The sequence below is a fragment of the Lynx canadensis genome, chromosome A2, assembly GCF_007474595.2.
Source record: "Lynx canadensis isolate LIC74 chromosome A2, mLynCan4.pri.v2, whole genome shotgun sequence".
Lineage (NCBI taxonomy): Eukaryota > Metazoa > Chordata > Mammalia > Carnivora > Felidae > Lynx > Lynx canadensis.
The window spans coordinates 110,700,959-110,712,973 of record NC_044304.2 but is presented as its reverse complement, the minus strand read 5'-3'; the positions used below and the strand labels follow the sequence as shown (position 1 = coordinate 110,712,973).

The following is a 12,015-nucleotide window of genomic DNA, read 5'->3' as shown; positions in this document are numbered from 1 at the left end:
TACCCAGGAGAAAAAGAAACTGATTAAACCTGGCTTATAGTTCTTCAGGCTGCTAGAGTTGCGTTGCAAGAACCCTCAGTCCTGCAAGTGGCTTCAGCCGGTGCCCTTCTATCTGTTTGTGTGCGTCTCTTCCCCCTCTCTGGTCTCTCTCAGCTCAAGTTGGCTAAAGCTAGTGATAATCCATTTGCATATGAATCAACAACGGCAGGGCCCACAGGCACAGAAATAGAACAATGGTCGGCCTGAGCCAAAAATAGGTCAAGCATGGCCGAGTGATTGGAGCCAGCATTAATGCATTTAAAAATACCCCAGCAAACCCAGCTGTCCAGCCTCTATCTTTCAAACCATAATTCTCGATTGCAGGGCCTTAAAAGCAATTAACTCTTTCCTCCCTCCCAGCTTGCTTTACACACTGTATTTCCATACTGGCGATTTGTTTCCAAAGAAAGAAAGGCAAAAAAAAAAAAAAAAAAAAAAATTAAGAATCATAATTCTAAGAGGGCAAATGCACATACATTTAATTTCATTTTATTTTTATAGTATGTGTTTTTGGAAGAGAGAGGAGAGAAGTGCAGAGCTCTGTATTGGTTCTAAAATAATACTGGAAGCTTTTGCTCATAATGTGGTTTCTGCCTCACCCACGCACAGCAATCCTGGTGTTCTATTTTTGTTGCCTGTTTCTCTGGCTACACTGCAGTTGGCTGTAGCACTAGAAGCTTTTCTGCCTTCTAGTTTCAAGACTGACAGGAGATTTAGTAGAGGTAGTTTCAGAAAACAAGCACACCCCAGAATAAAATGTTTATGAAGAACTAGGTTGATTTTTTACTTGCCATTTATGCAAGGCAATTGTCCATTTCATAAATCCTAATGTGAGCATGGTACCACCTATCAATTTCACTGCATCCAGTTTCTATTATATCTCAATTAAAAAGAAAACATAGCTTAGGTCTGAAAATGTTGCCTCTATTTCAGCCCCTCAGGCTAAATTCAATGTGGAAAAGAAAAAGGAAAAGAAAGTGTTGATGCTGTCTAATGGATGGATGCAGAACGACCAAATATATATGCACCTGTAGTTCAACCAATAAATATGGTCAGTCTTCAACTAGGAATATTCTGCATTCATTGCTACCTGAAACACAGACCTCAATTTTTGGAAGAAATGGCATTTAGAGTAGTTGATAGGCACCCAGACCAACACACATTTTGAAATTCACCTGTAGAGTAAATGAATTATAACATATACTACTAAACATTCTATAGTCTCTGAGGTACACTTATAACATCATTTCTGTATGAGAAATAAATTCTGCATCACAAACTGGGTTGTACCATCTAGCCATTCATAAGGGCACACCCAAAAGTGATAATCCATTAGTCCTGGGAACTCTTCTTCCTTTTCTAAACTAGGTCAGTAAGGAAAATGTAATTCTTAAAGCATTAGTAGCAACAGAGAAGGAAAGGGAAAAAGCAGAGTGTTTTAAGGTTCCTAGAACAACTGGTGGAGGAAGGATCTTGGTCAACCACAGAGTGTGGGGCAGGGGAAAGAGAACAAGGAGACATAGGGTTTTGGTGGAAGGGAGGAAGCATGTGAAGTCATTAGGCAGATAACACACTGCTGAAAACAGTGGTACTGAATTTTCCTTCTTTCATAGATTAACTCCTACTTCTTGCAAAATTATGTTTGGACACATAAGTTACAAGATTTTTTAAAAAAAATTATTCCAAAGCACATTGGACTTAAACTAAAATGAGAAAATCTTATTTTCCTGTCACTGGAAAAAAAAATATCTAATTCCATTTGATATTACAACTAAACTTTCAGTCAAGAAATCAATATATAAAATTCAAGAGATGGAAATATTGTGGAGCTGGCAAATTACCTCAGGGATGATGTAACCAAGCATAGCATTTTAGACCTGGGAGGAAGTTTAGAATTTGCCTACAGTGGTGTTCAAACTCTCTGTGCCTCAGGATGCCATGGGACCCTGGAATTGACTTACAGTGCTTTCTCCAGAAAAGATTCTTCCCCGAACCAGGGCAACCTCACTTTTATTTGTTTATACTAGAATATGTAAGAGTTCTTTTGAACAACAGCTTTGTACATTAAGAAGAAAACAGCTGAGGGGCGTCTGCGTAGCTCAGTCTGTTCCTTAAGCTTCTGACTCAATTTCAGCTCAGATCATGATTTCAAAGTTTGTGGGATGGAGCCCCATGTTGGGATCTGCACCTACAGTGTGGAGCCTGCTTGGGACACACACACTGTCTCTCTCTCTCTCCCTCCCTCCCTCTCCCTCCCTCCTTCTCCCTCCTGCTCTCTGCCACTCCTCCTACCCACATTCATGTGCCTGTAAATGCACACAGGCAAGTGTGCTACTCTGTCTCAAAATAATCTTTTTTAAAAAAGAAGAAAATAGTTGAAATCCAATAGTGTTGAGTACAAACAAGCTCCCTATTTTACAAAGTAAGAATTAAGGTGTGCTGAATGTTACTAAGGCTATAAAAGTACTTGTTAATGATATTATGACTAAAGAGACATGCTTTGTATCTAGCAGGTGGTCTCCCATCATATTCCCCAGTCTGGCATTCTGTCCCTTTTCAAGTGATGCAAATAATTACCTGAGATCTTCAAAATAAATTTTAGAATGATCTAGTGATGAAACATGGAACCACCAATTGTTTCAGAGTGGTTTTGAACAGAATAGGCAAAACAGTGATAAACATGTAAGAGGGATGACAAAATCCTACTAATGCCATAATACACATCTTTTGTCATTTCAAATTTAAGTGACCCCTTCAAATTTCAATTGACAAAAACAGTTGCTGAGCTTTTATCATCAAGAAAAGTAAAACTCCAAAAGAGTGAGTTAGTAATTATCCTATTTCTCAGAGGTTCTAGGAAAAGGCATACCACATAAAATAGTGTAATGTGTCTTCTTCATGTTGACCAAGTTATTTCACTTGAGATTTTATCCCCACATGCTTTCAGTATTTTGTTTGTTTGTTTGTTTTGTTTTGTTTTTACCATTAATAGTCTTCTCTTTTACCTCTTGACAATGAAAAGTTAGTTTAGGGTGAAAAGACATCAGACACATCATAAAATAGGTATTGCTTGTTTCTCAGAGGAAAAATAAGCATCATTAAAATCACCAGGAAGTATACTGATTACCATAGTTCCATTAACCAACAACTTAAATATTAGGAATGTTGTGTAATTCCTCTCACATCATCTCAACAATGTCAGTAAAGAAATGTCAGTAAGTTTCTTTTTGTGCATACTGATGGGAAAAAAAAACTATTAAATTTTGTATTATAAAAACCGTAACAAGCTAATACAAATGCTAGGCTAGAATAAATAGGCATTAAAAAAATCTCAATATAATGAATGTTAACTCAATTTAATAAAAACGTTGGAAATTGATCTAAAAATCATTTTACATTTATTTTACACTCATTCAATAAATGTTAATATTATCTACTGATGGAAATGAAACCACTGTCTAATTATTTAAGTGGTTATTTTAAACAGAATATGCAAAACTAGTGATAAATTAATAGGAGGGATACCAAAATGTCATTCAAAAGCAATTATGATAATTCCAATTATTTTTATGCAGGTATATAGACAACACAAAAAGATGTATAAAAATCTATATGGCATCAAAATATTTCCTAAAATATCCTTGGACCCATAGCTCACATTGATCTTTTCTCAAATCAGTCCCACTGGAAAGAAGCAAAGAAGGTAATACAGCCTGATTTATTCTAAAACACTAAGGTAACCTCTGCTCATCTGTAATCAAACACAGACTTTTCATCTAGCACCAAATCCTATGATTCTGAAATCTAGACAAAGTATTTCACTTTGCCTGAAATATTAATTCTGTTTTACAGGAAATCTACAAAATTACTCACCAACACCTGGATCTCCACACTCATTTTCTGACTCGCTCATGTTGCTTTTTCACCCATCCTTACGTTTCTCAAACTATTGTCACAGCAATAAAGTTATACGTACTTGTCTGTAAGTAGTAGACTTGGTTCACCTAGACTCCCAACAAACAGGCAATAGAGTACAGGGTACTAATTTTTATTTGGAATTAAGTAGTCTATTTATCTGATTTTTCTATCTCTTAGAGAAACATTGCCAATTGTTATTAAATAGTGGATGTTCAATTTACAAGTGATTCCTTTCCATTGAAACAACCTAATTGGTTACCAAATGGTCTTCAGATAAGGAAAGCTTGCCTGGACCCAAGAACAGGTAAAGGGTATCAGAAAACACATCAGCAATGAAATTCCAGGGAGGCTGTTTTATATGAAAACAAAACAACATCAACAAAAGCTCTAGAACTGTTGGCCTTGATTTGATTGATAATAATTTCTTCTCTAACTTTTCCCTTCAGATGGGACATGTTGATCCATGATTTATTCTATTTCTAGGGGATTTCAGAGCATCAAGGTCACCTGGGAACTTGTTAGAAATGCAATTTATGGGGTACTTCCTATCCTAGAAGTACTAAATCACAATCTCTGGGAGGAATCTGTATTTTATAAGACCTTCAACTGATGCACGATAAAGTGTGACAATCAGTAGAGAAGATCAACCTTTCCAAATCAACGATTAGATGGCTAAAATATACAAATGGAATAAGTATCTTTTTTGGGTCCAATTTTAAACAAGCCAGTATTATTAGAGAATAATTTATTTTAAATGAAAATAATTAAACTATGTAAGAAACTGAAGAAGACAATTAATATTCAAAGTAGAAAGAGGAGGATCGTCCAAAAAAGTATCTCTTAACTGGCAGATGAGCCCTGCATTGTACATTTAAGATGATAGGGATGCGTGCACTGCTTTTCTTCACTAAGACAGGTTATTCCAGGTTCTCTTCTTCTGAGTATTTGTCAGTTGCACATCAGTCTTTCTGTGCAGAGCTCAAAGTGGCCAGTCCAGGAGAAGAAAGCAGTATGATATCATATTCAACATGTACTATTTCATCGTTATTCATTTTTACCATAGTGTCTTATTAAAATCTCAATAATTAACTTCAAATCAATAATAAACCACAATTTTATAAAGCTATATGCATGTATGAAAAATAATCTTTTGTTGAAATCAAATGAAATGTAATTGCACTTTCATTTTTGCATTTATTTCCTTGTCTTGTGGACAGAATAACCAGTGAAAAGGGTCAGACAACAGACTGCAACAGAAATGATCTCACGTGGATTCCTTAATGTAATGATCATCATCGAGTAGTTTGAGTAAACAAAGTTTTCAAATATCTTCCTTTTGGAGTATTTTAACGATATTGACACTAGGAAATTAACATAAAAATGCATTTGTAGTTACACTTTATAGTACTGGATCTAGTAACTGTAGTGATGGCAAAGTTTCTAGAAAAGTCTGGTTATCAATTGCATTGGCTCACGTCTACATGTTCTATTTTTAATTGGTAAATTCCATTGATTATACCATTCTGACTCAACGTTCTCAAAGAAATATAGGTTTAGATTCAACCTTCCCTCCCTGCAAGTCACTTAAGAAACAGCACAGTTTTTACACTTTGTATTATGGTACTGTAAACTTATTTCACATAGAAAAACTATTTCATATGTACGAATAGGCTCAATGTAAATATAAGTACGCATCAACCATTAATCTTTTCTTTTGCTTTAAGTGGCACGTAATGGCTCATGCTGATAATCAAACATCATTTTCTTAACAGCATCAGCTTTGAAATACAAACCAACCTGGACTAACCTATCCCATGTTTACTAAAGTAAGTATGTATAAGATATTTACAAGACAAACTTTTAATAGAAATCTTAGTTTCAAGACAAAATATTATTTCTGGCTACAAGGCTATGAAAATCAAAATTCTGGAAGAATTCCAGTTAAGTAAAATTAGCTTTCTGATCTTTACTATTTGGTATGATTCAAAAATTTAATTTTATATTATTCTACAAAGTAGGTGTTCATATGTAGCCACACGTTTAATAGTTATCATCTTATAAATAAATGGGATTCTGATCATCAAAAATCAATAGTGATATGTAGCACCTGGGTGAATACTATATTTGAGAGCTGTGATAAGACTGATTTCCACATGCTAATATAAGCTCACCAGACATCAAAAAATCAACCCAGAAATGTCATTTCTTGCCACAAAGGTCAAGCTGATATTTACCATAGCAAACCACTACCTATCACCATGTTAAATCAAGAGAATGCCAGAATGCTTGCCACTGAAAATAGCAGCAACATTTTTTATATTGCAATTATATTCTGACTTCATAAATGATCTAATTAGATGTCAACTACCATATTTAAGAAACAGCAAATGCCCAAGCACTTATTTTTTTGCCTTATCAAAAATATTTACAGCAGTGGTGTATAACTAAAGTATACACATTTGCAATTAGCCGTATCACTAAGTTTATTAGATGTCCATGGGTAAGGAATCTTTCCTGTTTCAGGATGGTTTACTTTAACAGAATTCTTTCAGTTACCATTTGTCTGATAGATATTTTTCCACTCCTTTGTTTTCACCCTTTGCATCCTTTAAGAATAACTTTTATAGACAATATATACCTGGATGTTTTTTTTCCTTTCATCCCATAGAAAAGTCTCACATTTGGTAACTTCATGGAAGGAGATAGTGGCCCTTGCTGGTTCATCATCTTCTCAAGAGCAAAAAAAGTAGTAAATCCACCTCATCTTTCAAAAGCCTGCACATATACATTACTTCCTTGGCAAAGCCTTCCCTGATCTGAGCAGTCATGAATGACAAGACCTAACTCTGTCCTTACGTATATCATAACAAGAGTCTTTGGATATTTCAACAATTTGGTTACATATCTGTTTCCCATGCTAGGCGTCAACAAGTCAAGAACAGATCTGTCATTCATCTATGTGCCTATTTCACACTGCCTAGCAAATAGTAAGCACTCTATATGATATGTGAATCTATGTAAATATACATATGTTTGATTTTTATACACTTTCATTCATGCTTGTTTTCACAGATGAATGTCAGGCAAACAATTTCCATCATCTGCATCAGCCATTCGCATTCCACCCTTCCCCAAATGTATCTCCAGAGTTAGTTTTCCTGTCTCAAAAGGGTTATCTCACACACCCAATTTCAACATCATCCTGGTCAGATAAGTATGATGATTATGTTACATACAGTACTTTTCAGGACAATACTGTAACCATTCATAAGCTTTGTATCATCAATATGAAACACAAGAGATGGTAAATTCTATCATGCTTTATTTTCCTAGGATTAAGCACAGGAAATTAAAAAATTCAAGATTCTAGAGAATTTACTTAAAACCTTCCCATTTCTACACTGAAACTATTTTTACTAAAAAGGAGTTTTGAACATTTTAACAATTGTTCCTGTGCTCTTGAGGCTCTCCTGGACTCTTATAACGGCCAGCCTGGCTCCAGGAAACAGTGACATGACTCTTCTGAAAACATCAAAGCTCTAATCAAAAAAGTTCCACTTTATATTCTCATTGACATAGAGAATTCCCTTTCAGTTTTAAAGAGCTCCTACATTGTCTAAGTCTTTAGAAGGAGGGGCCTTATGTTCACATGTTTTTTAAATCAAAAAGAGATATATTCTGGAAAATGTGCAAACTTCAGTGTCAGATATGAATTTACACTTGATTCATGAAAACCAGCGAATATCTTTCATATGAAGGGCAACTACATTACATTCTAAATAATGTGGCTTATTCGATGGAGACAGGTCTCTGGATTCAGACAGAATTTGACTTGAATCCCCCTTCTCATTTAGTAGCCAGTTATAAGTTGGATAGCTTGTATAAGTTACTTAACCATTCTTAGTCATAATTTCCTCATTTTAAAAATATTAACCTCAGCTTCACAGTCACTTATGGAGCTTCAAAGCATTGAGATAAAGACCTTGAGAGGAAATGGGGTAAGAAAAAGGCTCAAAGAGAACAAGTCGTCTACAATTACCATCTGGACAAGACAGTGACTATATTTGCAGGGGCTTTTATATATAAACCTTTAACCAAGATGTGATCTTTATTTTATCTGTATTTAGTGTTGCAGATGAGTTGTAAATCCAGCTGAAAGAGGAATGCCCTTTAAGAACTTCCTCTGATACGAAGCTCCAAGTATAAAATTAAGTGTTAGTTAAAAGGAGGACCTTCACATAGCAGCTAGTAGTGTTTTCTGCCAAGCAAGATTGGTTTATATGATCAAATTAATATTTGCTGAATAATGTATTAAAAATGTTTTGTGGGGGCACTTGGGTGGCTCAGTCAGGCAAGCCTCTGACTCTTGACTTGGGCTCAGGTCATGATTTCATGATTTGTGAGACTGAGCCCCATGTCAGAGCCTGCTTTTCTCTCTCTCCCTCTCTCTCTTAAAATAAATAAACTTTAAAAAAAATCCTCCTGTTTTAAAAAAAAGTACTTTATGAATGCCATCTATGGAGCTTAAAAAGTAAGAAAAAATATACACACATCATGTCTGACAAGAAACATATACCACAATGCTATATAATTAATATATGCTAAATGTGGTCCCATACTATGTCATACTTTTCGAAGCCCATGGGAGAAGAAAATACTCATGTTGTCAACTTTGTATTTCTCTGGTTGATATTCTTCCCAAAACATTCATAGAAACATTCACCGTGTCTTTCTTCAACTTCACCCGTCTCATCCCTGCACCCTTTGCCTATTATTTCATATTCTGTTCCTGCTACCCTGCCCAATACACATGGAACCAAAAAGGGAAGGGAGTATCTATTTCCCCAAATTGTATCAACTTAATAAGGACTAAGAAATCATGGTTATAAAATAAACATGGTAAAAAAATGAAAAAAATTGACATGTGCTTTGCAGGGTTGCTTTAATATTTAGAAATATGAATATAAAATTTCCACCATTATGGCAAGAACATAATAGGTATTCAGTACTCTTAAGTTATTATTATAGCACACTATTAATACACACATCAAGAAGTGAATAATCGAGGGCCTACTTAGATTTCTGTATTCTGAACTAAGATAATAGCTATTTCTCAAAATCAGCTATAATATTAGAAAACAGAATATAAAAGAAAAATTCGAAGGGAAAATTTTTATCACTCTCCAGGCTGATAAACACACCATGTGTATTCAGCAAGTCACTGATTCCTAATTGAATAATAAGAAATGGAAATAACGAGCAAGAGGGGAGTAGTATGTCCCAGCCTATTTGCAAAGCTTACTTTGTGAGGTCTAATCAGATATTTTAATAGGAGACACAAAGATTCATAGCAACACTCACATGTGTGCCATTTAATCACAACCTAGGAGTATCACCAATCCACAACGCATTCCCCCCCAGCTAATGACTTCATTCCAGATGGCAGGGACTCTATTTAAAATCAATAAGCTAACACTAGTTATTTCACCTGAAGCTATAACAACCTGTTTTTGTTTTCTTTTTCGTAATGAAGTGAAGACTGCTGTCTTCTTATTTTGGCTCTATCTGAAGGAAATTCTCAGCAGTACTTCCTGTAAGTAGCAGAGACCCCTTGGAAGCCAAATTCACTTATTTTAAATTCAAGACTTCACCTGGATTAAAATTTAGTAATTTTTGATTATTTAAATCATGAATAATTATGTATTGACTTGATGGAACACAGTGCTAGTTGAGGGAAACTAAAGTCTAGGAGTAATTAACATTCCGAAGGCTAAATGGTAAGAAATTCTCAAGCACAGGCTAATGTTGTTTCCTTTATAAGCTAGGGAGAAGGCATTAGTAAAAAATGACAGTTAAAACTCTCAAGCATTTCATTTTATTTAAAATGTGTAGTTGAACTTGAACAACATAGGTTTGGACTTAATGTGTCCACTCATACATTGATTTTTTTCAGATAAATATAGTACTGTGAATTTATTTTCTCCTTATGATTTTTAAATAATATTTTCTTTCCATAGCTTACTTTATTCTAAGAATATAGGATATAATATATATGACATACAATATGTTACATAAAATATGTGTTTTTAAAAATTTTTTAAATGTTTATTTTTGACAGAGACAGCATGAATGGGGGAGGAGCAGAGAGAGAGGGAGACAAAGGATCTGAAGCAGGCTCTGTACTGACAGCAGAGAGTCTGATGAAGGGTTTGAACTCAGGAACCCTGAGATCAAGACTTGAGCAGAAGTCAGATGCTCAACTGACTGAGCCACCCAGGCACCCCTTACATAAAATATGCTTTAATTGACTGTTTATGTTTTCAGGAAGTCAGTAGTAAGGCTATTAGTAGTTAAGTCTGGGGGGAGTAAAAAGTTATATATGGATTTTTGACTGTACAGGTGATTGGCATCCTAACTCCCAAGTTGCTCAACGGTCAAGAGTACTTCACTCGAGACAGGATCAACCACACATAGAGCATATCATGAAAAAAAATTTTTTTAAGCCAATATGAGGGATGAGAAATGAGAACCAATAATTATTGTCAAGGTCTATGCTAACATGGCCACCTTCGTATATCACAATATAACATGACTCATATTGTTAATATCCAGTCATTAGGGTAAACCTAAAGTAGTATTTTCACTATTTCCAAATGAATTATGTATGGATTATCATAACATTTCAAGAATGTTAGAATCATTAAATATAGAGTATACTGGTTGTCAGACATCCAAACGTATATGATTCAAAACAGTTGACAAGAAAATGCAAGATTAAAATGGCACTAAAAAATTTGAATCTGTGCCATTGGGTATAATGTACAGACAGTCACGATATCTGATCAGTTTTTCAAATAATAAAATCTATTAACTTGGAACATAATAACCAATGTAGCATCGTTCTTAGGAAATCAGACAGAAAAGACAGAAAGAATTTGATTTGTAAAAAAATTAAATGATTTTATTAAAAAAAATGTCTCCAGAAATTGCTATGTACATCCAGGAACAATTCTAATTTTCCAGAATAAAGTTTCTTAACGTGGTGGTGAACTGAATGAGAAGACACAGTCCATACTCTGCCCATTCTTCATTCCAAAAACACTCTTCCCAGGATTTTCCTATGATCACAACAATGATGTCTACCAACACAACCCATAAATCAAAACTCATCCACTATCAAACAGTCTTTTTTGGGTTCACTCTTCTTGTTTTGTTTTTTGTTGTCTTTGTTTCTGCCTTGCCTCATTTTTCATTAGGCTCTTTAGAACCACTGTATCCCTACTGTATTTCACTGCTTTTTAAAATGTCTAGTTGCTTAAAATGATGTCTCCCTCATTCCAGCAATTACTGCCTAGTCTTAGGGACAGGTATTCACACACCAGCCTCTGGCGCCTTTGTTTTCTCACATACAAATCAGAAGATAATTTTCTTCCTGCCCCAAACCTAAGTATATATTACTTAACCATTAATATCCATGCTTTCCCTGCCTCTTTTATCTTTCTTTGTAGTATATATCAAATACATGATTCAGTGTTGTTTTCTTTGACTAATGTTCTTACTGCAAAAGTAAGCAGTAGCAAAAGTAATCCATTTGACTGACCAATTCCTTAAAAGATACATTAGCCTTGTTCTGTTTTTAATTATAAGAGTTTCCTACATTTATACAACAATTATTGTTTCCTTTGACAACACTGTCCTTTCAAAGGGTTCTGGGAAGAAAGACCTCAGATGTTCAGGAAAAATGAGGAGGACTGGTAGGGGCAATGTGTAATGGAAAGTTCTAGAACAGTAGAAACAAGCACACCTGGCTATTAATGTTCACTCTGTAACACTGTGATCTTGTGGCCCAGGGAATGCACATGTCCTTTGAATCCTAGCACTCTGTTCTTAAAAACATACCACTGCTCCAGAAAAAAATAAAATAACATAAAATAAATAAGGGCTCAACATGAATTAGGAAGGAATATTATTTCTTCAAAATTATGAAGAAGTATTATGAAAGGCATTCCTTAATAATTCTTGTTTTTAATCCTCTAATTCTTTTTTAGCCTTTTGTCA

General features: G+C 34.8%; 1 protein-coding gene across 8 annotated transcripts in view; it reads right to left on the bottom strand.

Moving 5' to 3' along the window:
* Positions 1 to 12,015, bottom strand: part of HDAC9 (histone deacetylase 9) — a 741,574-nt gene that overhangs the window by 533,125 nt on the left and 196,434 nt on the right. The window lies entirely within an intron of this gene.